The sequence below is a fragment of the Hibiscus syriacus genome, unplaced genomic scaffold, assembly GCF_006381635.1.
Source record: "Hibiscus syriacus cultivar Baekdansim isolate YM2019G1 unplaced genomic scaffold, ASM638163v2 tig00110579_pilon, whole genome shotgun sequence".
In the NCBI taxonomy this organism is placed as follows: Eukaryota; Viridiplantae; Streptophyta; class Magnoliopsida; order Malvales; family Malvaceae; genus Hibiscus; species Hibiscus syriacus.
Window position 1 is genome coordinate 120,518 of NW_024062790.1, and position 27,145 is coordinate 147,662.

At 34.8% G+C, this 27,145-nt stretch overlaps 1 pseudogene; it reads left to right on the top strand.

Moving 5' to 3' along the window:
• The first annotated feature begins 1,492 nt into the window (after positions 1 to 1,492).
• LOC120133377 lies at positions 1,493 to 25,683 on the top strand (annotated as a pseudogene).
• Positions 25,684 to 27,145: the final 1,462 nt, after the last annotated feature.

Genomic DNA, 27,145 nt, shown 5'->3' on the forward strand with positions numbered 1-27,145 from the left:
TCATGCCAGTTTACATGATGTTTTTGCTTGATGTAACCATCAAACCAAATTTCTGCTTTACTTGTCAAGTACATTGTAGTTACTTCCACTCTTTGCTCCTCAGCAATATTACATAATGAAAAAAAAATTGACATTTCTGTAGCCACCCTCTCGGATTACTCCCATCAAAAAAGAGGTAGCTCAATTTTAGGTATGTGTAGCATAATCTCTGACATAGTAGAAGACCCCCATGTACCTCTCTTATCCACTTCTAAGGCCATCAGTTGATTTCTAACAGTACTATTCTCCCCCATTTGGTTATCATTTTTAAAGCTAGCTAAATGAACAGGCAAATCATTCGGTTTAGACTTAAGAATTCCAGGTTCATCCGGTTTATAAGTAAACCAAGTCTTATCATTAATTACTGTCACCTTAACAGGTTGTTTGCTACTCATATTAGATGAGTCAGGGGTGTGTACCTGATCCTCATCAGACTGGTTTTGGTCATCCTTTCTACCAGTCAGAATCTTCAAGATTTCTACAACATATCCATGATTTGTAGCCATCCTAGACTCCAATGCAGAAATTCTATTGTCCTGAGTCTCCCACCATTTAGGAGGATTAGACTCATCATTTCCTTGTTTCACCAGTGTTGTCAATTCCTCCATCTGTTTCTGCAACCCAGTTAAATCTTCTGCCATGATCTGATTCTTCTTGGGCATGCCACCAATCTTGCCAGAAACCGAGGCTCTCGATACCAATTGTTATAGTCAAGAGAAATAGAAAAAGATTTGAGAAGAAGAATTAGAGAATTGAGAGAATTCAGGAAAGAAGTGCTTCATTCATTACTTGAGGAATCAAAACCTCTCAGCCGATGTTTATTTAGTTACAGGGCTAAAATGGTAAATTAAAGCATGCCAGTTGGCAGTACTGCATAACAGATATAACAACTAATTTTATCTTCTCTTTTCAGGTATTGGACCACCAAACTTGGGCTACACCATCTCTTCCTGGATTGGGAATGCTTGCTGGCCCACTTCCTCTTGACCCACTTGCTCAATCTGCTCCTGCTGGCCCACTTCCTCTTTACCCACTTGCTCAATCTGCTCCTCTTCCGAAAGTAAATACATATCTCCTTCTTCATTTACTTTAATCCCTAATTTCCCAATTTCAATCCCCTCTCTTACCCCGATTCCCAATTCTCCATCTGCAATCCCTAACTCTTGGCCATTGCTTTCCCCAATTGCTTCTCCACTTTCTTCCTCTCTTCCACGCTTCTCTCCACGCTTATCTCCTCCAACTGTAACAACATTGAAATACTACGGGATTTACTTTCATTCTCTGTGATTTGTGCCTCTAGGCTCAGTATTTTATCTGAGATGTTCATTGTATTCCTCACTTCAAGTTGTTCCATATATCTTTGTGCTTTTGTTTCATATTTTTTATGGCAGGCACAAATGCGAGATGTGACAGGATTTGTTGAGAGTCTGAGACAAGACAACAACTGTATCGCATGAACTGGATTGGCTTTGCTGTAGCCCATCATTTATGCTCAAAGTAATTTTTTCTTTATTTTTCTTCAAACATAATTTTGACCCGTTCTTATGATTAACTTCCAACGAAATTGTTGACTTTTATTTTGTGAAATATGCTTTAGAATGCTGTTATCTTTATGCTATACTCGAAGTTCCGAATCGAAGTGCTCGTTTCATTGAAGATTGAAACATTTGTCAATTACATAGAGCAATTCTTTAAATTAAATGCTTAAAAATTAGAATTCTTTATTTCTAGTTACCTGATTAATTGTGTGCTAAGCTGGATGTAGTGCTAATTTGAAATGTGGTTCATTTGCTTGCAACTAAGCATCCAATAAGATTTCATAAAAGGTTAAAAACTATAAGTTTCTATTGAATATATATGTTTTCTTTAGCACAATATATGGTGGGTGTAGGTTGTGGTGTTAATAATATGTGGGTGCTGGCTAGATAGATATATACCCAAGTACTCTACCAGGAAGCTGGTGACACCTACACATACGAACTCTTGTTGCAAATTAGCAATTTGACAATGCATTCAAATGCCTGGTTAACTGCTGAGTTCTGTTGTTTTTGCCATGGTGCTATGTGGAAACAATGAGATTCCATATTTACTTGTTAATTTCAAATGATTCTATGCTATATACTTTAGTGGAATGAACTCAAGTTATGGTGCCGGCACATCTGCTTTGGGGGTTTTTTCCTTTACTTTGCTTCAGCCAAGTAATTCTAAGTGAATGAAGTTTGATGTATTAATTTTGTTCATCATTTAGGTATTTATCCTAAATGCCATTTTTGGTTTATATCAGTGTTGCAAAAGCAGTTGAAATTTTGGAAGCATATGAAGGAACATTAGAAGATGATTATCCACCAGATAACGAACATTGTGAACATGGTGAAATGCTTTTATACAAGGTATTGCCGATGTAATGCATTTATCTTTTTGCATGCATGAGCATGTGCCTGCCATTTGTCACTAGTTCGCTGCAGTTTACATACATTCCAGATTTTAGAATTTTTGTTAATATACAAAAAGTAAAGATATTAATGTCCTTTTACCTTTTCTATCTAACCCGACAAACACTAAAAAAGTGAAATATGGTTTGTTCAAATAAGTGTTGTACCTTTTACAGGGAATCAAATCCATGGTGCATGTGCGTACTGCTTCTGAACCTGTCATTGTTGATCCTTAATTAAATGTTCTATGGAACAACTTTGATGATTTTGTTATTAATACATTAATAAACAAGTCAACCTCTCTATTTTACGTAATCCCCTTTTCTGGTTTAACAGCATTAACCAGATCTGGAAATAGTTTGATCAAAATATATTTTTGCATAGAAAGATGCTAATTATATGTATTTTTCCTAATAGATACCATATATTACTAGACGTGGTGTCCCAGAAAATTCTCTGATGTTTGAGTGAGTATGGTATTTTTGTTCAGATCTCTTTGCTAGAGGAATGTGGGTTTCTTGAGAGAGACAATTGCGGAATTGCACAAAAAAGAGCCACAAAGAGTAAGTATCAACATATATAATTGCGTGATACTTGATGGTTAAAATTTTATTAAGTTCCGAACTCTTAAACATAAAATTTTTAACCAGTTCTATTCTTCTAGGTTGATAAATTGACTTACAAAGAACAAGAGATTTCTCTCCTGGTGAAGCTTGGATTCCTAGAAGAAGGCGCCAATCATTACAAGGCTTTACTCGCCATGAATCCGGACAATTACAGGTGGATCTTATGCCATTGGCATCTCATTTGAAAGACCTATTCAAGCTTATAAATGAAGGGCTTCAACTAGTTTTTTTTATTTGTCTAGTGTTTCTCAATGTTTGAAGATTTCTCATTGAAATCTTTCAAATTTTTATATTTTCTTATATAGCGGTGTAATTTATTGATTTAAGGTCTGGTTATTGTGGAGCCAAACTTACAATTTTTATATGAGAAAATAACCTCAGTGACCAAAAATCCCAGATAATATACGATTTTGACCAACTTTTTTTGGATTTGCGAAAATGACCAACAAAATCGCAATGCGATCTTTAATTCGCATTGCGATCTCCACTATCGCAAATTCGCGTTGCATTTCGCGTTGCGATTTTCCATTTCGCATTGCGATAGTTGAAAACCGTGTTGCGATAGTTGAAAATCGCGTTGCGATTTTCCATTTCGCGTTGTGATAGTTGAAAATCGCGTTGCGATAGTCTACAATGTCGTGATTTTCCATTTCGCGTTGCGCTAGTCTACAATGTCGTTGTGATTTTCCAAATTCGTTGCGATAGTTAAAAAAAAAAGATTTTGTTTCTTAAGAATTTTCTCTAAAAAGATAGTATCCGCACGTACGTGTCGAAGACACGTATTACCACGACCACGACCACGATTTTCAACTATCGCAACGCGGTTTTCAACTATCGCAACGCGATTTTCAACTATCGCAACGCGAAATGCAACGCGAATTTGCGATAGTGGAGATCGCAATGCGAATTAAAGATCGCATTGCGATTTTGTTGGTCATTTTCGCAAATACTATGTGGGATTGAGCCTTAAATAGTGATATTATTTTTGAATGTTTTGCTTAAAATTGCAATAATCGCGATTGATTGTAGATTGACTTTTAATTATGACATATTTAATCGTATAATACTAATGCAATTGGTTGCTGATTCAGTTGTTTTAAGGTGCATGATTGTTAATTGTTTCCTGAATAATCACATTGAATTGGAAACAAGTATTGGTAATTCTCAATCCCACATAGTATTGGAAACACTATTGAGAATAGTATTTAAGGCTTGGCTTTCCCACTTCCTTGTTGAGTGATAGAGAACAAGGGGGACTCTCGCGCGCCGCCGCCGTCTCGTCTCGTCTTGGGTCGGGGTCGTGGTCGTGGTCGTGGTCGTGGTCGTGGTCGTGGTCGTGGTAATACGTGTCTTCGACACATCCGCGCGGATACTATCTTTTTAGAGAAAATTCTTAAGAAACAAAATCTTTTTTTTAAAACTATCACAACGAATTTGAAAAATCGCAACGACAACTGTAGACTATCGCAACAACAACTGTAGACTATCGCAACGAATTTGGAAAATCGCAACGACAACTGTAGACTATCGCAACGCGATTTTCAACTATCGCAACGTGATTTTCAACTATCGCAACGCGAAATGGAAAATCGCAACGCGATTTTCAACTATCGCAACGCGAATTTGCGATAGTGGAGATCGCAATGCGAATTAGAGATCGCATTGCGATTTTGTTGGTCATTTTCGCAAATCCAAAAAAAGTTGGTCAAAATCGTATATTATCTGGGATTTTTGGTCACTGAGGTTATTTTCTCTTTTTATATTTATGTTTATATTTTCTAGATATTATGGAGGCTTGCAGAAATGTTTGGGGTCTGTATTCTGAAAATGGCAAGTATTCCTCTGATGAAATTGATCGATTGGATGCTTTATACAAATCGCTTGCAGAACAACACACATGGTCATCTGCTGTTAACTGTTAAGGTGGCTGTGTTAAGTTTTACTGTTTATGTATCTTGTTTTTCTTGATGGCCTATAATAAGAAATGATGAGATGATAAGAATCTTGTTTATCAAAGATTAAGTCAATCCATTGACTTTTGATATGCTTAAATAAGATTGAAAAAAATATGGTTTTATTTTGCTGCAGTAGTTAACCGATATCTTGATGTGGAAGTAGTAAGAATTCTAGGTATTTAAAAATTCTACTTTCAGCCCTTAGAAGAAGAAATGGTGGCAGCATCACAAATTCAAGAGCTAATTCTTTTTATTAAGAAGTATCTTTGTTTTGTTCTTTTAGATGTGACTTGTAATATTCTTAAAATGTCTAGAATTAGATGATTGTTATTGCTGCGATAGTTAATTAATGCCTTGAATCTTAATGTGACAACATTAAGAACTCTAGGCGGTCAAACTTCTGTCAACCCTTTGAAGTTGACTTGGCAGCATCATAACTCCAAGTGCTAATGGTTTTTATTTAGGACTATCTTTTTTTCTTTTAGTTAAGCTGCAATTTCTCATATAAAAATATCTTAGGGTGGGTACATCCATGAAATGGCATGGCCTACTTACTGCATGATTGAAATAAAGCATCAACTTTAGGACTTTACAATTTGGCTCTTGCAGAGAGGATATTATTGGATTCCTGTAAACCTGCATTTATTATGTATTAATTCTTGACATATGTATTTGTTGTCGTGAATTCATGCAATCCTTAATTTCTTTATGATGCTTGATAAATTATCCAGTACTTAATATTGGAACTCTGTTCTCTTCAATTTTAGAGGATACCACTTGATTTTTTGCTAGGAGACAAAGGTATATATGCAATAGAGTTTTTTATGGTGTTTATACTTTGTTGGGTGAAATAATGATATATTTTATCTGTGCTCTCTGGGCGTTCCATCTTTATTCTCAGATCTTTCTCCTTTATATGATCACCCTGGCAAGGTAAATTTCTTTGCATTTAAAAATACAATTAAGATTTTAAATATTAATTATCCATTTACCCTACGCCACTTGCCAACTGATTGGGTGCTTAATGTTAAGACTGAATAACTTTCATTGGAGCAACTTCTTCTTGAGCTGGAGAAAAATTATTGAAGGTTACCTACCTATATTTATCTTTTCTTCTACGCATTAGATTCCTGATTGAAGTCCTCTTGTGCTGGAAAGTTGTGTTTCTCTAATGGCTATTAATCTAGGTTTCTGTTTAATGTTATATTTCTTTTAGACTGGAGATCCCTTGTTGGAAGCAACTAAGTATTTGAAGTTGCTTCAGAAGAACACACCTGATTCTTTGGCACTTGCTTTCTTTTGAAGTGAATATGAGAAAGCTGAAAATTTTGCTTGCCTTTCAGGTATTTATATTTCTTCTCTTTGTTGCTGTTGACTAACTAGAACTAATATTTAACTGGAACAAGTGGTAAGAATTTGGATTGGTTTACTTTGTGAGGCAGCATCCTCCTCTCATTTTCACTTTCTCCCTTGAATTTGTTTGGAGTAATGGAACTGCATCGTTAAAACAAAAACACTTTGTCTTATTGCATCGTTAAAACAAAAACACTTTGTCTTATTGTGCTATTCATTTAGTTTGAGTTTGTAACTTGAGTTTAGTTGGATATTGATTTTAGATATAGTATAAATTGTGTGATAAAACACTTGATAATTGTCTCTTGATTGTTTCCCATGGATATGTGTGAATTTGAAATGCATTTTCTTATGTTTAACTATTTTATACATCGTATGTGCATTTCATTCTTATTGTTTATATAGCAAATGAAATCCAAGTCCTCTCCCTCAAATTAATCTTTACAGACATAGTGTCAACGAATTTTCTTAGTGAGGCAAGCCAAATTTTCTTTGGTAATCATGAAGGTAAGGTTGAGCTTATTTAACGTGATGCTGTCGTAACCGGTTTTCGTCCGGGCACGAAATATTAAATTTTGGCGGGGAAATTGATGTGAATAAATAATTTTGAAAATAATTTAAAAGTCGCCATCGGCCTTTTGGGTCAGGTAGGTCGAATACCTAAAAAAATATCTTTTAAAAGAGTTTTAAGAAAACATCAATTAAAAAAAAAAATTAAACTGATCTGCGTTTATAACCAAAAATTCGTTCTTTTTAGTAATAAAAAGGGATTCGTGGTCGGTTACGTTTAGGGAATGATTAGCACCCCTACAACGCCCAAAATTGGTACTTTGCAATTATAAATTGTCTCTATTATTAAAATTTAAAAATTCAAAAATATATTTAATTCTATTATTTTCAAAATTATATATATAAAATATTTATTTATTTAAAAATATCCAAAAAGAACTTCTAGGTGCCTTAAGACAGCTCTTTTTCTTTGATATTGATAAATAATATTATTTAATTTTTAATTTTAAAATATCAGAATAGGACATCCAGTTGTATTAAGACTGTCCTTTTCTTCGATTTTTTAAGATAAATATTTAAAAATTACCATTATATATATATTTATGAATCTATAAAAATATTTATTCATAAAAATAAAAATACTATTAAAACAATATATTTAAAAACAATAAAATAAAAGAAAACATATAAAATAAATGACTAAATTGCAGTAAAAATAAAATTAAAAGTCTAATTCGTAATTAATCAAAATTATAGGGATCAAATATGTTATTTTCTGATTTAATGATTTAGTGACTAAAATAAAATTATCTAAAATTCGAATTTTATAATAAAATAAATTAAAAATATAAATTAGGGATTTAAGAATTATTTATGGAAATTAATGGATCAAATCTGTAATTTATCCTAAATATATTATTTTAATATGAAGGACTAAAATAAATTAAATTAAAATTCGAAGACCAAATTAAGAATATTATAAATTTAATTTAGTGACTAAAATGTAAATTTTACAAATCCGGAGGACTTCGGACGGGGTTTAACTATTTCATAATTACGCGTATAGTCCTTCCCGAAACGACGTTGTTCGGGAAGGACTATAAATGGTCCAAACCGGCTGGCCCGAAGGGCCAGCCATTTCATTTCTTTTTTTTTTTTTTCTCTCTCTAGCAGAGAGAGTTTTAAAACTCTCTGCCTTCTCTCTAGCTTCCCTCACCGGAGGGAAGCCGGTCACCGGACGGCAACCGTCTGCCGCCGTGACCATCACCGCCGGCCACCGCATCTGGTGGCCGGAAAAATTTTTCTTTACACTAATATATAGATCGGACCGTCCTAAGGACGGTTCCGGTGTTATTTCTTCCTAAAAGGCTCCCAATCGGAGCAAATCTACAAAAATACCTTCGTTGTTTCGAAGGTTCCGGTGAGATCTGGTAGTCGGAGCTTCCTCGGTAAGTCTCTTCTTCCTTTTTCTTTTTTTTTTTCTTCTGGTTCTTTGCTGCTACTGAGATCGTTGGTATTAGTTTATTTTTTCTTTTCTCTGTTTTTTTTTTCGGTTCTGTCTCTGTCTCTGTCTCTTTTTTTTTTTTCGCAGGTGGGGTGGTGGCTTTTATAGCCACCACCGTTGTGGCCGTCGGACCGGTCCGAAGAGTGAGTTTCGGTGAGTCACCGGACTACCAGTGGTGACTCACCGAGTAGCCATGGCGTGGACGGCTGCCATTTTATCTTCTGGAGTCTTCGGTTGGGACGTGGCAGCGGCGGAGGCGGTGAGAAGACTGTCGGCAGCCGCGTGGAAGCTGGGGCGGCGCCGCGTGGCCATAGGGTATCAAACCCTAGGGTTTCCTTCTGGCATCATCTGGACCGTTGGATCGTGCCAGATCCAACGGTTGTAATGAGGCGGCTGAGGATGATTAGGGTTAGGAAACCCTAACTGGAAACCCAAATATTTAGGGTTTCTGGTTGGATTTGGACCGGTTTCAGTTGGTTTGTAACTGGGCCGGTTGAATTGTAATTGGTTTGTGATTTATATGTATTTAATATATTTAATAATAAAATAATAATAATAATAATAAAAATAAAAATAAAAATAATAATAATATTAATAATGATAATAATAATATTAATAATAATAATAATAATAATAATATGGATAAAAAATAGTATCTTCAGCTGCCCCTCTTTGCTCATTCTTGTGTTAACAAGAATAGGGCAAAGATGAAAAGATAATAAAATTTTTTATCCATTTGACTTTACTTTGATCATTTTGGAGATATTGAATAAATTCTTCTTTTTCTCCAGATGAGTTCTTCTCATTACGAACTTTCTGCTGGGGATGATGTTCCATCAAATGATGAATTCAAGCAAAAGATTGAACAAGTTCTTCTCATTATGAACTTCTTCTTCCTTCTTCAGATGACGAGTTCTTCTCATTATGAACTCTTTCTCTGGAAATGATGATCCATCAAGTGATGAATTCAAGCAAAATGTTGAACAAGTTCTTCTCATTATGAACTTCTTCTTCCTTCTTCAGATGACGAGTTCTTCTCATTATGAACTCTTCCTCTGGAAAAGAATGATCCATCAAGTGATGAATTCAAGCAAAAGGTTGAACAAGTTCTTCTCATTATGAACTTCTTCTTCCTTCTTCAGATGACGAGTTCTTCTCATTATGACCTCTTTCTCTGGAAATGATGATCCATCAAGTGATGAATTCAAGCAAAAGGTTGAACAAGTTCTTCTCATTATGAACTTCTTCTTCCTTCTTCAGATGATGAGTTCTTCTCATTATGACCTCTTTCTCTGGAAATGATGATCCATCAATTTGATGAATTCAAGCAAAAGGTTGAACAAGTTCTTCTCATTATGAACTTCTTCTTCCTTCTTCAGATGACGAGTTCTTCTCATTATGAACTCTTCCTCTGGAAAAGAATGATCCATCAAGTGATGAATTCAAGCAAAAGATTGAACAAGTTCTTCTCATTATGAACTTCTTCTTCCTTCTTCAGATGATGAGTTCTTTTCATTATGAACTCTAACTGGAAAAGCTGATCCATCAAATGATGGATTTGAGTCTTTGTTAAAATCTTTGAAATTCCTGTTAAAATTTCAACAAGAATAAAAATGAATGAAAATGCATCTATTTTTGCAAATGTCTAAATATGATGCATGAATGTTAAGTTGTTTGATTTCAGATTGGTGAATTGAGTATTTCTTCAATTGTAAAAACCCAATAGATCTTTCTTCTTCGAATCAGAGGATCTATCATTTTTGACAAATATAGATGTGGATATAATGTCACACGACCTCTTGAGAATAAAACTTAATAGCATAGGCTCTTGAAAAGCTTGCATTCAGGCAACATATTGATTCTGATAACAGCTCATTTGATTATGAAGTGGCCTTTCAAGATGATTTCACAGATATCGATAGTTCTTTTAAATACCAAGGAATCTTGAATTCTGATTCTGATGAAGAAAATAAACTGTTATTCTTGACAAAAATGGGATTCTCAGGTGCTGAAACTTCAATATCCATGTAGAAATGTGGTCCAGATTCATCAATTGTAAAATTGATAAATTTTATATGTGATGCTCAAATGACTAAGGCTGCTGATGCACTTCTTCGGATCAAATAACTCAAAGAACACTTCCAGAAGATGCTATTGGCAAATTCATCTTCTAAATTCAATGCTTGATTCTGTCCAATCAGATAACTCAAAGAACACTTCCAGAAGATGCTATGTTCTGTCTAACCAGATCAGATAACTCAAAGAACACTTCCAGAAGATGCTATGTTCTGTCCAACCAGATCAGATAACTCAAAGAACACTTCCAGAAGATGCTATGTTCTGTCCAACCAGATTAGATAACTCAAAGAACACTTCCAGAAGATGTTATGTTCTGTCCAACCAGATCAGATAACTCAAAGAACACTTCCAGAAGATGTTATGTTCTGTCCAACCAGATCAGATAACTCAAAGAACACTTCCAGAAGATGTTATGTTCTGTCCAACCAGATCAGATAACTCAAAGAACACTTCCAGAAGATGTTATGTTCTGTCCAACCAGATCAGATAACTCAAAGAACACTTCCAGAAGATGCTATGTTCTGTCCAACCAGATCAGATAACTCAAAGAACACTTCCAGAAGATGTTATGTTCTGATCAACCAGATCAGATAACTCAAAGAACACTTCCAGAAGATGCTATGTTCTGTCCAACCAGATTAGATAACTCAAAGAACACTTCCAGAAGATGCTATGAGCACATTCAGTTGTTCCATTTAATGTTTGGACTGGGATATCACAGTACTTATTCGATGTAAAGCCAGAATTTGTAGATTCGAAGCATTTTCCTGCTGTTATACTGAAAATAAGCTATATTCATAATCTGCCAATTAAGAACAGAGTTTCTCTTATTCTGCTTCCTCCATGTGCTGATGCTTTTCCCTTGACAAAGAAATGATAGTCTTCATAGGATCCAAGAACAAAATTGAACTGCTTACAAACATGTACAAGAAGTTCCAAATTGACAGAAAGGATCTGTAAGGCTCTTGAAGCTATGACAATAAGCCACCTTCGAGTATTCAGAAGTATGTTCTTGATGAGTACTGAAAATGGAATCTAGTATGGGTTGGAAGGAATAAAGTTACTCCACTTGAACCTGATGAGGTGGAAATGTTTCTAGGTTTCCTTAAAAACCATATACAAGGATCTGTATAGAAACATGTTTCCCAGTGATATCAATGTCTTGTTTCTTTTTGCTGGAATTAGTATTGCAAAGATCATCTTCTACTGTTTTAGTATATCTTTGAAAACAGATGTGCAAGAACTGAATGGTGATCGGTTGGAGCAATTGATGAGTAGATTTGGCGGATTCGACCTTGTTGTCGGTAGAATCCCGTGTAATAATCTTGATGTTCATGGCTTTAAGCTAGTGATGATTTGACTACTTTGTATTCCATGTATTTAAAAGTATTAACATAAAGTGATATTCAGAAATCTTTAAATTATTTCAAAATTATGTTAGTTCAATAGAAAAGAATAAATTGAATTTCCAAAAATAAAATGAATCTCAAATAAATTGAACTTGAAATAGATAGAATTGTATTCAAAGTTATGGCAAACATAAGAATGATAAATTCAAATGTCTCAACAAATTATAAGCATAAGTATTTCTAAATTAATCAAGTTGACACAATTTAGAGATGATGTAAGCTTTTGTCTGGAAGATCTCAAACGTTGTTGAAATGCTTGTAGATGTGAAATTTCTTCCAAACTGTCAAAATCTTAAGAAAGTTCAATTGCCAAATGCCTAATATCAACTTGCATTTGAGCCGCCTTTTCAGGTTTTCAACTCAAATCCTTCCTTTGATTACAAGATGCCCTTTGCGGGTTTTCATCTTGACCCCCCTTTTTTCTCTTTTTTTTTTTCTTCTTTTTTTTTCTTTAAGCATAATATTTCTTGACAGAATCCGAGTTTATTGGATTTTTCAGAATTTTTCCATCCATTTCTGCCAAGATCAACGCTCCTCCGGAAAAGGCCTTTTTCACAACGTATGGTCCTTCCCAATTAGGCATCCATTTCCCACGGAAATCTTTATGTATAGGCAAGATCTTTTTTAATACTAGATCACCCTCTTGGAATTCTCTTGGATGTACTTTTTTGTTATGAGACTTCATCATCCGTTTCTGATACATCTGTCCATGGCAAATAGCTTTCAATCTTTTCTCCTCAATAAGGTTCAATTGATCAACTCTAGCTTGGATCCATTCAGATTCATCCAATTTTGTTTCTCTCAATATTCGGAGCGATGGAATCTCAACTTCAATTGGTAAGACTGCTTCCATCCCGTAGACTAAAGAAAAAGGCGTTGCCCCAGTAGATGTTCGAACAGTAGTTCGGTATGCATATAGAGCAAAAGGTAACTTCTCGTGCCAATCTTTGTAAGTTTCAGTAGTCTTTGTAATGATTCTCTTGATGTTCTTATTTGCTGCTTCAACTGCCCCATTCATCTTTGGACGATATGCCACTGAGTTTGCATGTTTGATCTTGAACTGTGCACAAAGTTCGGTCATCATTTTGTTGTTCAGGTTCAGAGCATTATCTGTAATGATCCTCTCTGGTAGGCCATATCGGCAAATTATCTCTTTCTTTATGAATTTGCAGACTGTGGACCTCTTAATATTGGTGTATGAAGCAGCTTCAACCCATTTGGTAAAATAATCAATTGCCACAAGGATGAAGCAATGTCCATTCGATGCTTTTGGTGTGATTGCCCCAATGACATCTATTCCCCACATAGAAAATGGCCAGGGTGCTGTCATTACATGTAAAGGAGATGGGGGTACATGAATCTTGTCTGCATATATCTGGCATTTATGACATTTCCTTGCGTAATCAATGCAATCTGTGTACATGGTAGCCCAATAATATCCATATCTCATTATTTTTCTGGCCATAGAAAGACCATTTGCATGTGTTCCACATATTCCACTGTGTACTTCTTCAATGACGTTTCGAGCTTCACTGGTATTTAAACATCTCAATAGCATTTGATCATTGCTTCTTCTATACATAATCTCTCCATCAAGAAAATATCCAGCAGCCATTCTTCTCAAGGTTCTTTTATCAATTTCCGATGCATTTGGTGGATAACTTTGATTTTTGATATATTGCAGGATATCATGATACCATGGTTTACCATCTACCTCTTCTTCCACACTATAAAAATGTGAATGAATTTCATATACTTGCATTTTGATTGGCATCATATCAACTTTCTTAGTTGCTTGAAACATAGCAGCTAATGTAGCCAAAGCATCTGCCATTTGATTTTCTTCTCGAGGGAGATAATTGAAGGTAATTTTCTCAAATTCTTTCACTAATTCGAGGGTAAAATTTCGATATTCCAACAATTTGGGATCTTTTGTTTCCCATTCTCCTCGCAATTGATACACCACTAAAGATGAATCTCCATATATCTTGAGAAATTTGATTTTTCTTTCTATAGCTGCTTTCAACCCCATGACACAAGCTTCATATTCCGCCATGTTATTGGTGCAAAAGAACTCCAGTCTACTTGTAAAGGGATAATAAACATTTTCAGGAGAAATTAACACTGCCCCGATTCCTCGTCCCAAAGCATTAGATGCTCCGTCAAAGTAAAGCTTCCAAGTTGCAAATGCATCATTTGTTTTGACTTCTTCATTCATGGATATGCATAACAGATCTTCATCGGGAAAATTAAAGTTCAAAGGCTGATAATCATTTGATACACGACTGGCCAAAAAATCAGCTATGACACTTCCTTTTATCGCTTTTTGGTTGACATATACAATATCAAACTCAGATAATAACATCTGCCATCTAGCCATTCTGCCTGTCAAAGCTGGTGATTCCATTAAGAACTTTAAAGGATCAAGTTTGGATATCAACCAAGTAGTATGGTATAACATATATTGTCTGAGTCTTCGAGTAGTCCACACCAAAGCACAACATAATTTTTGTATTGGTGGATATCGAACTTCACAATCGGTAAATTTCTTGCTCAGATAATAAATAGCTTTTTCTTTCCTTCCTGATTCATCATGCTGTCCTAGTACACATCCCATCGAATTTTTGAAGACCGTCAAATAGAGAATTAATGGTCTATCAGGCATTGGTGATACTAAAATTGGGGCATTGGATAAATATTTCTTAATAATATCCAAAGTTTCTTGACATTCTTCATTCCAGACTTCAGGATTGTTCTTTCGAAGTAATTTGAACACTGGATCACATTTGTCAGTCAATTGAGAAATGAAACGAGATATATAATTTAATCTCCCCAAAAAACCTCGAACTTCTTTTTTTGTGTTGGGTGGTGGAAGATCTTGAATTGCTTTTACTTTATCTGGATCAATCTCAATTCCTTTTTTGCTGACTACAAATCCCAAAAGTCTCCCAGAAGTTACCCCAAAAGTGCATTTAGCAGGGTTAAGCTTTAATTGATACTTCCTCAATCTCTGGAAAAGCTTTCTCAGATTTTGAATATGTTCTTCTTCCGTTCTGGATTTGGCAATCATGTCATCTACATATACTTCAATCTCTTTGTGCATCATGTCATGAAACAAAGTTACCATAGCTCTTTGATATGTTGCCCCTGCATTTTTCAATCCAAATGGCATCACTTTATAACAGAATGTGCCCCACATGGTTATAAATGTTGTTTTCTCCATGTCTTCAGGATTCATTTTTATCTGATTATATCCTGAAAAGCCATCCATAAATGAAAACCATGCATGCCCTGCAGTATTGTCCACCAATGTATCTATGTGGGGTAAGGGAAAGCTGTCTTTCGGACTAGCTTTGTTGAGATCTCTGTAATCCACACACATTCAAACTTTTCCATTTTTCTTTGGTACGGGAACAATGTTGGCTACCCATTCTGGGTATTTAGATGCCTGTAGGAAACCTGCATTGATTTGTTTCATCACTTCTTCTTTGATTTGCAACAACATTTCTGGCCTCATTCTTCTGAGCTTTTGTTGGATTGGTTTATATTCTGGATTGATTGGAAGCTTGTGTATCACTATATCTGTGCTCAAACCAGGCATATCTTGATAGGACCATGCAAATATATCTTTGAACTCTTGAAGGAGATTTATCAATTCTTGTTTTATCGGGATTGTCAGAGTAGTACCAATTTTCACCTCTTTTATTTCTTCATCTGTTCCCAAATTCACAGTCTCAACCTCTTCTTTGTGTGGTAGAATTTTTTTGTCCTCTTTTTCTACCAATCTTAATAGTTCAGTAGGAACATCACATTCCAGTTCATCTTCACAACCATTGATTTCTTCCAGACATATAGGCTGCTCTAAATTTATCACTGGATTAAATCTAGGAATAAACATGCTATTAACACTGTGACACCTGCAAATTTAAATCGGACATATTTACAAAAGAATATAGTAAATTTATGAAATGTAAAAATGTAATAAAATGTAAAGAATGATTGCCATCTGAAAATTTTAAAGAAAGTTCCTTATATTTAACATAATTTCTTTTACAAGATAACAAAAAGTTTTCATATTTTTGAGCTAAACATAAAGATTAGTTCTGAATATTACTCTGCATTAATATTAAAAACTATAGGAAGATCTTCAGTGGTCCAATTGGTGAGTGTTTCTCCAGGAAGACATGGTCGAATCCTATCCAAGTATTTGCCATTTTTGTTGTCCTTCGTAATCATGTTGATAAATAATCCATTCATAGCTTCTTCAACTATGTCTTGATCTTTCGTCAACTTTTCTTCTTTAAAGGCTTCAACAAGCTGCTGTTCCACATTAATTGTTCCCCCTGATCTGAATGTTGTCCTCAACTGTGGGAAAGACATGTGTTTCCAAAGGATTTCTCCTCCTTTCAATTTTGCCTTTCTGTCTTCACATCTTCTTTTCATCTCTTTATTCTTTTGCTGAAAATTAGGCTTAAACCCTAGCCCAAAACGGTCTTTTTTCATCTGTATACTGATAGGAACTGAAATCCCTTGAAGATTCTTTCCTAGACCTCTTCCAGCTTTAGCTCCGATGCCTAAAGTTTGTTGTACCGTCATCTTGGTACAATCAGACAATCTGGGATATGGAATTTTCCTTCCTTCTGCAACAAAGGTTGCATTTACAAATTCAAGAGCTCGAAAAGAGCATTCAAGAGCCTCATCATTGGTGTCGATATATGGAACATCGCTTGTTACAGACGCAATGATTTCTTCTTCAGCATTGACGCATATTAGTTGTCCATCAACAACAAATTTCAATTTCTGATGTAATGAAGAAGGAACGGCTCCTGCTGAGTGAATCCATGGCCTCCCTAAGAGACAATTATATGTGGGGTGGATGTCCATCACCACAAAGTCAATATTGTACACGACTGGGCCGATTAACAAAGGTATTTCCATTTTCCCAAGCACTTCTTTTTTAGTACCATCAAATGCTCGTACCACATTCTGATAACTCTTCATGTGTGATTGATCCAAAGGCATTCTTTGAAGTGTGATTAGAGGCATCAAATTGAGAGCAGACCCATTGTCAATCAATACTCCTGGTAACACATGACCATGACAATGTGTTGTGATGTTCAAAGCTTTTACTGACCCCATTCCGCCTTCCGGTATTTCATCATCTGTGAATGTTATATAATTGTCAGCGGCTATATGTCCCACAATTCTGTCAAGTTTATTGAGGGATATATCTTCGGGGATAAATGTTTGATTAAGAATTTTCATCAAAGCATTCCTATGCGCTTCTGAATTCATCAATAGATCAAGAATAGAAATTCTCGCTTGTTGTTTGTGTAGTTGTTCAACCACACTATACTCACTATGTTTCAGGAATTTCAAAAATTCTTGAGCTTGTTTTTCTGTCACAGGCTCATTAAATGCTGGAAGGGATTCATCCTAAAATACCTTATGAGGTATTGTCACGGATTTTCCTTTTGCTTTCACTTGTTCTGAAGCATTGGATGTTTCGGGAGAATAACATCTCCCACTTCTTGTAAAGAAACCGACCTCACCCACTGCTTCAGACGTCGATGTAGTACTCAAATTCTGTATTTTCTCTTCTGTTTTATCTAGAGAATCAGGTCCTCCTACCATTGAAACATTGGTAGTATAATTCCAAGGTACCCTACGGGTATCTTTATATGGAAATGGTAGAGGAGTGGAAATAACAACTTTTGGCCTTATTGGTGCCGGAATCACCGTGGATGATTTCACATTAATGATCACAGGATCATTTATTCTTTGATTTGGTTTAGAATCCTCTGATGAGCAAACATCATCTTCTTTTTTCCCGGGTTCTTCTTCAAAGAATTCTATTTCTCTGTTGTTCATCAATTTTTGCACCAAGTTTCTAAACTCAGGACATAGTTGAATTTTATGCCCTTTCTCCTGATGATATTCACAATAATTCTTGCCTTCATTCTGCTTTGGCCTGAATTGTTGTGGAATTATACCGGCTAAAGAAAGTTGTTGGAATATCCAAACAAACGGAGATTTAATTTCAGAAATGTCAGTCTTTGCTTTCTTTATATTCTCTTCCTGAATTTCATTCACGTTTTTATCTCCATGATTTGGCAATGGATGACTTGATGCGGATGGTGTATTGAATTCCAACTTCCCAGTGTTGATCAAATTTTGAACCACCCTTTTGAATGCTAAACAGTTTTCAATGGAATGACCCGTAATTCCTTCATGGTAAACACAGTGTGCCTTTGTATCATACCAAGGAGGGAATGGTGGTTGCATGGGAACCAAAGGGTAGGGCCGTATAACATCTGCTTTTAACAGCGAATCATAGATCTCTGCATATGGTACTGGTAAAGGTGTAAAAGACAACCTTTCGTTTTCTTTTCGAGATCCTCTGGACTCTGCTCGATTAGTGTTTGTTTCCTCTTTCTTAACCCTTGGCTGGGTTATTGTAACACTTTTCGATGAATCCTTGCTGTAAGAATTTGCATTGTTGACTTCATTCTCCTTTTTCCGGTACGTAGGTCTTTTGGAACTAGACCCATCATTTGATTCAATCTTGCCACTTTTCAAGACATTTTCAATTAATTCTCCAGAAATGACCAAATCTGCAAAATTTCTTGTTGCATTCCCCATTAAATGGTTTAAATAAGGGGCCTTCAATGTATGGACAAACATTACTGTGGCCTCTTTTTCTGACAAAGGTGGTTGAACTTGGGCTGCAGTGTCACGCCATCTCTGAGCATACTGTCTGAATGTTTCATTATTCTTTTTCTCCAAGTTTTGAAGAGTCCATCTATCAGGGATCATGTCTGTCACATGGCGGTACTGCTCTAGAAATGCTTTAGCCAAATCTTTCCAAGATCTAATGTTGGCTTTGGTCAATTGAGTATACCATTTTAAAGCCGGTCCTGTCAAACTATCCTGAAAGCAGTGAATTAACAATTTCTCGTCCTTTACATATCCTGCCATTCTTCGACAAAACATAGTGATGTGGGATGAAGGGCATGTAGTACCATTATATTTATCAAATTCGGGAGCTTTGAACTTGATAGGGAGGATTAGGTCTGGAACCAAACTTAACTCACTAGCATCAAACCCATAGAATGATTCAGTTATTTCTACTGATTTCATTCGTTCTTCTAAGTTCTTGATCTGTCTGGTCAGTTCTTCATTTACTTTTGTTTCTCATTCAGCTCATTCAAATCTGGGATCAAATGCTCAGTATTAAGATCCCCTATTTTCACATCGGATATAAGCGGATTTTTGCTTGAAGATGCAGGATCTACTTGTTGATCCTCATGTGGTTTAGCTTCTTGTAATGCAGATGTATGAGCATTGATTTGTATAGGGGTAGTACCAGAGTGATAAATTGGTTCTGGTGAAAAACCTAGAGGATATATGGGTTCTTGGTCGAAAGATACAGGATTTTCATGCATTTTTCCACTGATAGCCTGCCTTTTAAACATGTCCTCTATCTTCTTCATCATACTGTCTTGTGAATTTGCAATGCTGGCTTCAATTTTTTCCAACTTCATTCTCATTTCTTCTTGTTCTTTATGATGCTGTTCCTCAATACGCTGTATTTTATCCTCCATAATTCTCTTAGTGGCTTGTCTAGTACCGTAGTGATGTAGTATTTCTCTTTTGGCCAGAGTAACTGCGATTGAAAAATCTTTTAATATTATTTTTTCAAATTTTAATTAATGAATTTTAACTTAATAAATAAAATAATAATTCATAGCGAAAATTATGAAATGAATGATGAATGTATGCAAAATGCATGTATGAAAAAAACATTGATCAAAAAGTTAACTGTCATAGAACAACTTTCATCGGCATACAAAAGTTTCTTCATAATATTTCAGAACTACAGATAAGGTGTAGCTTTCCTATTAAACTCTATAATTTCTTTCATTAACCATGACACCTTCTTTCCGCACTTAGAAACTGGATCAACTTGATGCTCAATTATTTCGGCTTCAACAGCTAGTTCCCCAACATATCTGGCAACCTCGCTCATTTGTACCATGGCCTCGAACACCATATTGCTTCTTTCTTCACTTCTTTCGACATAGAACTCAGTTGACTTTTGCCATTGTTCAGTTGTTCCTTCAAGAGTTTGCTCTAACTCAGTGATTCTGACTTGACAATTGTGCAGAATTTTTTCAAGATCTCTAATGCGTCTTCGCAGTGAAGCATTTTCCTCATTACTTTCTTTGAGATCATTAGGTCCTAGACGAACCTTTTCTTGAAACAATGATTCCTCAAGTTGCAAAATGTAAGCATTAAACTCTGAGTTTTGTTTCTAGACTGATCCAAATCCTCTTCAAGTTTTGTTCGTGCTTCTTGCGTTCTTTGATTAAGTTTCTGGATTTGAACATCTTTGTTTCTGCATCTTTGCATCCAATTGCTAGCCACCTCCTGCTCTACCTCAAGTCTGGTGTTGAAATTTTTTCTTTCTAGCTCCCATTTTTCTTTTTCAACATTGGATTCTTCCATCTTTTGGCCTCTGACTTCAAGTTCAGCAATCAACTGGTTCATTTCAGATTCAAATCCCTTGAACATAATATTTTTCTCGCCTTCAAATTTATCAAAGATGTCATTCTTCATCTCTTCTAAATCTTTGGCTCGATCCCTTTCTCTTTGCATTTCATTCATGATCTCACGGTGTTCAGCCTTGTGTTTTATAATTCGCTCTCTTCTATCGACCTCAAAATCTTCCATTTTTTGCTTTCCTTTTTCCAGGCTTTTGAGTAGACGGCTATTCTTTCCTTTTAGATCTTCAACTCGTCTTTTCTCAATGTTCAATTCTCTGTTCATCTGTACCGTTGATTGGTTGGGTCCTGATGCTTTTCGGGATTTGTATAACTCCTGGTAATTTTTCTGTAAGGCTCTGTACTCATCCTCACCTTTTTCTTTATCTCTTCTCAACATTGCACATTGTGATAAATGAAAGTCAATGTCAACCCCCAACATAGCTTTATCTTGTCTCATTTGCTCCAACTCTTTCGACCAGCCATCTCTTTCTGCTTCAAACTCAGCTCTCAAGATTTCAATCTCTGATGGAACCACCTTAATGCGATCTTCCATAGAAATATCCTCATTTTGATCTGGTAGAGGAATATTTTCGTTTTTTCTGACAGATCTCCAATCTTCATAATCAGAAGTTAACATTTCTTTTGCTGCTTTAGCTCGAATACAAAAAGTTGTTTTCCAAGCTGTAACGGCTTCCATGATATTTCTTTTATAATTTTTGCTGTGGAATGCGAACTCAGATGACTGTAGTCCAGCAGTGACAGGTACAAATTGACGACCTTCATACTGTCTTATAACCAGAAGTGGGGCATATCCAATTCCTCCCCATAATCCGAGCAGCATTATCCAGTTGTAATCACCACACCTGTAAAAGAATTCCCTTTGTATTTGCCACGGGGCTCGCCAAACAACGTCATTGCTTTGCAGATTTCGAAAGGCATTAATCCACATATCTTTCTTAATTTCTTTCGGCCATTCCTGCTCCAGAAATTCCTTTAATGGTGAATAATCCGTATTAAAGCGTCGGTATGAAACCTTTTCTGTTCTCCATAAATGACTACGGATCCAAACATATAACAACTGAGTACACCCTGAGAATCGTCCACCTCCTAACCTTCTACAAGCATTTAATGATCTGAAGGTCTCTGCTAGGATGGCAGAAACAGGATTAATCTTCTTCGGTAGTTGTTCAAACAAGTCTACCACTGCAGCTTCAATATATCCCAACACTTTTGGGAATATGACCATACCATATATACCCAGAGCAAATAGATCGAATCGTACTTTAATATCTGGATGACTCTGAATAAGTTCTTTGATGTTGGTCCAAGCAATGCCTTCGCTTTCGCCTTTTTGTTTTGTACGGGATGCTACCCATTCTTCTCGTACCCCGGCAATCTTTGCTAATTTAACTCGAAAGGGTTGAGTTTTAATTGACTTTGAATATATTCGATTCTCCAAAGCACCTTCAAGATGTAACAAAGTTGTATATTCTTCAATAGTAGGGACCAAGTCTTCCTTATTGAAAGTGAAGCAATTGTACCCTGGATTCCAGAATTGAACTAGGGCTCTGAGTAATTCATCATCAACTTCAACATAGAGCAAATATGGGATGTCTCCGTAAGTCTGATAAAACTGCAATTTTTTGTTTGAATCCCAGCTTTCCCAAATGCTTCGCAAATCTTGCATATCATTTCTTTTTAGTGAAACTGAAGCATAACTGGCCAAGTCAGATACATAATCATCCTGCAGACTGTCTCCTTCTTGTCTTTGTAAATCTTCAGCCCACTGTCTTACTTCTGAGTTTAGAATTACTTGACTTGAACACTTTTTATCCATAGATGAAGGCTTTCCAATGAGACAATTAACACAAGGATCAATGTCTTTTATCCTGTATGATGCAATGCAAACAGAAAAATAAAGAACACACAAAAAAGAAAATAAATTAGTTTACATAAAAAAAAATTAATAATAACATTTATTTAATTTAAACATGCTTTTCTAAATAATTTAAATAAACATGTAAAATAAATTAACAGGAAAGACATAATTCATTTCTCCTGTGTGTACACCTACTTTGGACAAAATTTCGGCATGACTTCTGATTGGAAGAGTTTCTAAGGTTTTTTATATGCAGGGTTTCAGATCTAGGAGTAAAGGTACCCGAATTGTCCTTGTTAATGCCCCCTTGGGTTGCTAACCCTCAATCCTAGTCCATTACAGACTAAAGTGAATCGAGTTCAATTCGAGGGGATACATTTCTCTATGCCTGACACGGAGAATAAATTCTCACGAAGACATAGAGCATATGAACCCCGAAAGTTACTTGCTAGGTCTGACACGGAGAATAAATTCTCACGAAGACGTTGCTTTCACTCTCACTTAAAAGGGACAACTCAATTATAGAGCTTTATGTTATGCAATGCAAGTGTTGTGTGTGAGGAGAAATGTTCAAACTTTAGAAAAATAAATAATGAAATGAAATACTTGCAAAGAAAATAAAACATATAAATATTATAAAAATAATAAATAAATAAAAAGTTTGAAAAAAAAAGAATTAAAAATTAAATATATAAATTTTTAATTTTTAACTAATAGAGACAATTTATAATTGATTTTTTAAAAGTTTGACCAGTCCCCAGCAGAGTCGCCAAGCTGTCGTAACCGGTTTTCGTCCGGGCACGAAATATTAAATTTTGGCGGGGAAATTGATGTGAATAAATAATTTTGAAAATAATTTAAGAGTCGCCATCGGCCTTTTGGGTCAGGTAGGTCGAATACCTAAAAAAATATCTTTTAAAAGAGTTTTAAGAAAACATCAATTAAAAAAAAAATTAAACTGATCTGCGTTTATAACCAAAAATTCGTTCTTTTTAGTAATAAAAAGGGATTCGTGGTCGGTTACGTTTAGGGAAGGATTAGCACCCCTACAACGCCCAAAATTGGTACTTTGCAATTATAAATTGTCTCTATATTTTAAAATTAAAAATTAAATAATATTATTTATCAATATCAAAGAAAAAGAGCTGTCTTAAGGCACCTAGAAGTTCTTTTTGGATATTTTTAAATAAATAAATATTTTATATATATAATTTTGAAAATAATAGAATTAAATATATTTTTGAATTTTTAAATTTTAATAATAGAGACAATTTATAATTGCAAAGTACCAATTTTGGGCGTTGTAGGGGTGCTAATCCTTCCCTAAACGTAACCGACCACGAATCCCTTTTTATTACTAAAAAGAACGAATTTTTGGTTATAAACGCAGATCAGTTTAATTTTTTTTTTTTAATTGATGTTTTCTTAAAACTCTTTTAAAAGATATTTTTTTAGGTATTCGACCTACCTGACCCAAAAGGCCGATGGCGACTCTTAAATTATTTTCAAAATTATTTATTCACATCAATTTCCCCGCCAAAATTTAATATTTCGTGCCCGGACGAAAACCGGTTACGACAGATGCATTTTGTGCTCCTTGAGGTAGGTGGTATATTCTTGTAAGTTCGCTTTTATGTTCTTCAGATTCTTTGATGCATAGAGAGACAGTTGCAGAAATGTTGTATACCTTGGATCCTACCAAGAAACTTGAGGCTGTTAAGTTAATTGAAGATTCGACCAATAAAGTTGTGCCAACGTAATGCTATTAGTATTTTAACTTTATGCCACGTGACGTGGATTTCACGAATCTCTAGTTACTCTTAAGATTAATTGTTACTTTCTGTTTTTCTTATCCAGGAATGGAGCACTGGGACCAGTAACAGATTGGAAACTCAAGGACTGTATTGCAGTCCATAAACTCTTAGAAAATGTACTTACTGATCATGATGCTGCTTCGAGTAAGTTACAATTCTCCACATAAATTTATGCCGACTCAAAAGTTTTGAATTTGACACTTCATTAACATCTAGTGAAATAAATTGCTGTTAGTTTCACGAGTGTTTTAGTTAGAATTTTGTTGATAATATCAATATACTGTTATAAAATGTTGTAGATTAGCTACACCCTAAAAAACATTAATTAGGTCCTTTGTTAAAAAAAATATGGTTTCAACGGCATTCAATGATTTCCTGTCGCGTTTGTATCATTCAATGATTTTCTGTTAACTGTTAAGTTTATCTTATGGGCTCTGATGGCTTCTTGGTATTGTTATTATATGTCTTTAATCTTGGAAAGGTGGATATTGTGATTTTTATTTGCGTACTAAAGAAAGGTGGACTTCCATTGTCAGTTTTCACTCTGATTTATTACTGATAATTCAGTCTTGTTTCTGTGACGAATTTAATTAAGAAATAGCTCTTTTAGTTGTGAGATATCTTATTAGATAAATCGAAGTGAAATTCTGTAATCTGTAGACAATTTGAAGCAATATATTGCACTAAACCTTCGTTATTCTCATTTCCTTTCTCACTTGCTGTCTTGTATTTTGCTGTGTATAGCACTTGGCTATTGCAGGAGTTGCCAAAAATATTCTTTGAGTGCGAATGGGATTGCCCTACAAATAGTGGAAATATGCACGATCTGTTGCTATTTATAATCCCGAATGAATTAATGCCTTTGGTCTGATAATATTTTCTTATACTGCAGGATGGAAAGTGAGATGTGCGGAGTATTTATCCTACTCTACGTACTTTGAAGGTAGTCGTAGCTCTGCTGTGAACAACTCCCTGAACAACCTGGATACCTAAACTCCCTTGAATGCAGGTCTTGGAATGATTCAAAGTGCAAATTCATTTATATCAAATAGAAAGCTGGAAACATTTAAAAACCTTAAGGTTTGAAGATGATGGCATCAGCTTGACATGAAAGCTCGAGCTCAAATGTGTTTGAAATGACGGATCAAGCAAGGATTACCCTAACTAGAGTGCTTTGCAGGCGCAGAAAGAGAGTATCTTTGAAGTTGTGCAAGCCATGGTATGATTGATTACCACATGGGATCAGTTTTCCCTCTGCCTTCTTTGATTATGGAATGCATTCATTTGCAAATGTGTATAATTTATTTGCATTAATGGTTTTAGGGTTGAATATATGTATATCATATATTATGATTGCTTTAAAATTGATCACCCAGCTCCATGGTTTGCGAAAAATGCCCTTTTTCATTGGGGTGACCGTAGGAGAGGGTAATGTTTGGAGCATGTTGTACTTGGGCCATATCTCATAAGTTGTCAGTCACATCATAAATGTATAAACAAATCCATAAAACGTGGAAAATTTTGCCAATGGGTCCCAAAAGAGTGGCTATTATAAATTCCCAGTTTCCTTGTCTTTAATTCTCATTCCTTAATGGTTGCTGTGTGATTTTATTTCTATTTACTTATTATTTTGATTTGCAATTATATATTTAAAGTTCATTTCATTGGTGATCGCACATTGATGGAGATTAGGAAGAAAGTTGATTGATATTCTTACAAAATCGAAAACCAGACCAATCTTGATGATTTAATGGCATGAAAAAGAATAGCTTTACAAACAATATCACAAGTTGGTCGCCGGCATGAATATTATCTAGCTAATGGTGAAGATAATGGGCAAGAATCAACATACCTGAGTTCATCAACCATTTTAATAAACCCAGCTATCCGATACGAATATATTTAAAAAAAATTGATTGAAAAATGTATGTTATGAAATTATAAAAATGTGCAAATCTTTCAAAAATATTATCCAAGGCTTAAATATTGTGTTTTTTTGTTGTTGCAATCTACCAGCTAAAACCAAAAAACGTGTTCCTTGATGAGCCACTCGTAAAATATCTAAAGCAGTGGTATGAACTATCTTATCCCAACCCAAACGGTACAACATTCAAATCAAATAGACCAATGTTATAGGACAGTTGGTTTTCTAAAGATAAGGAACAGTCAAAATTATGATTGGATCGTATTAGCGATGTGAGCCAAACATATTCTGGCTCACCACCTATTTAATCAATTTGGGCTACCCCAAAATTTGGAATGTTAATCGTATTTTATTAAAAATGATAAATTTGATTCTTAACTGACAATTTTTGTTAATTTAATATTGAACTTTTCTTTAATAGCCTTCATCTGTATGAAGCAGGCGTTATCACATATGTTCTTTTTTTTATTTTGAATTTATTCTTGTTTTATGATCTAAAGTTTATTAATTATTATAAACATTTAACCTTACAAAACAAAGAACGTAAAGATTCTCTAGACTTCCATATATCTATTTCCAAAAGCAAAGATATCGGGTTTCTGTTGGGTGTGTTCGAATAATTATTCTATTTTATTTTTTTTCAACCGTCTCTCCTTTTACTTTCTCAATCTTTTTTTCAGAAAGACGAATAAAATAACTTATGTAGATATATAAATAATAATAAACTAGAGATGTTTCCCCGTACTCTCATGCTTCATACATATCTTTTACATCAACTTGCGTAAAAAAGGAACCGAAAGAAATGATGGAAAAGTTTGGCATAAATTCTTTAGTCCTTTTGTTTAAACTTAAAATTATTAAAGAAAAAATACGATTTAAACGATTTCGATGATAAAAAAATGATTATTATTTCTTAAGATTTTTAAATAATTAAGAATTATATTTAAATAAATATTATTTTATATTTATCCTAAATTAATAATAAGAAAAATATTAGAAAAACTTGTAAGGAACCTTCCCTTTTTTTATTGTATAGTTACCATCACTTTTTACTTAAGATACGATCTCAACAACT